Consider the following 265-nt stretch of genomic DNA (forward strand, 5'->3'; position numbering starts at 1 on the left):
TATCCATGAATTTAGACTGGCATTAATTTGGCAATAACCAGTTTATCTCAGTATAGGAAAGATGTGTTTAGTGAAACTTATCTTTACTTTTTGCAACTGCGATCGTATATTTGCTTGAAGTTTAGCACTCTTTAAGGAAAAAATATTGCAGAAGTCTTGTCACAGTCTATCTTCTGGAGGAAACAGACATAAGTTCTGAACTATAACAAAAAGCAGATAGCGAATTCAAGATCGTCATCTTTCGAAAATTATCGTGTTTTGCAGG

Source organism: Penaeus monodon, chromosome 19, assembly GCF_015228065.2.
Source record: "Penaeus monodon isolate SGIC_2016 chromosome 19, NSTDA_Pmon_1, whole genome shotgun sequence".
Classification (NCBI taxonomy): Eukaryota; Metazoa; Arthropoda; class Malacostraca; order Decapoda; family Penaeidae; genus Penaeus; species Penaeus monodon.